Genomic DNA, 331 nt, shown 5'->3' on the forward strand with positions numbered 1-331 from the left:
GATGTCGAAACGTCTGTAATTTATACTTGTGATTTATAATATATGACAGTTATTATTTCGCAAAAAACATTTTGTGTTGGCTCACACTAGTAATTCTTCCTGAATTGATTTCTGTTATAATTTCTCATCATGGTGAACATCGTCTTAAATTTATAAGCAACGAAAAGGAAGGAGAAAGATTAATTAGAGAATTTTTTATTAATCCGAAACCAATTGATCGCAGTGACATTGATGATGATTGTGCTGTGGTGCATCGACGACCTTTTATGATTTATAAGGTATTAATAAATCGAAGGCTTTTTTCTTTCAATATTTAACAAATAAGTTAAGG

Source organism: Trachymyrmex cornetzi, unplaced genomic scaffold (genome assembly GCF_001594075.2).
Source record: "Trachymyrmex cornetzi isolate Tcor2-1 unplaced genomic scaffold, Tcor1.1 scaffold900, whole genome shotgun sequence".
Classification (NCBI taxonomy): Eukaryota; Metazoa; Arthropoda; class Insecta; order Hymenoptera; family Formicidae; genus Trachymyrmex; species Trachymyrmex cornetzi.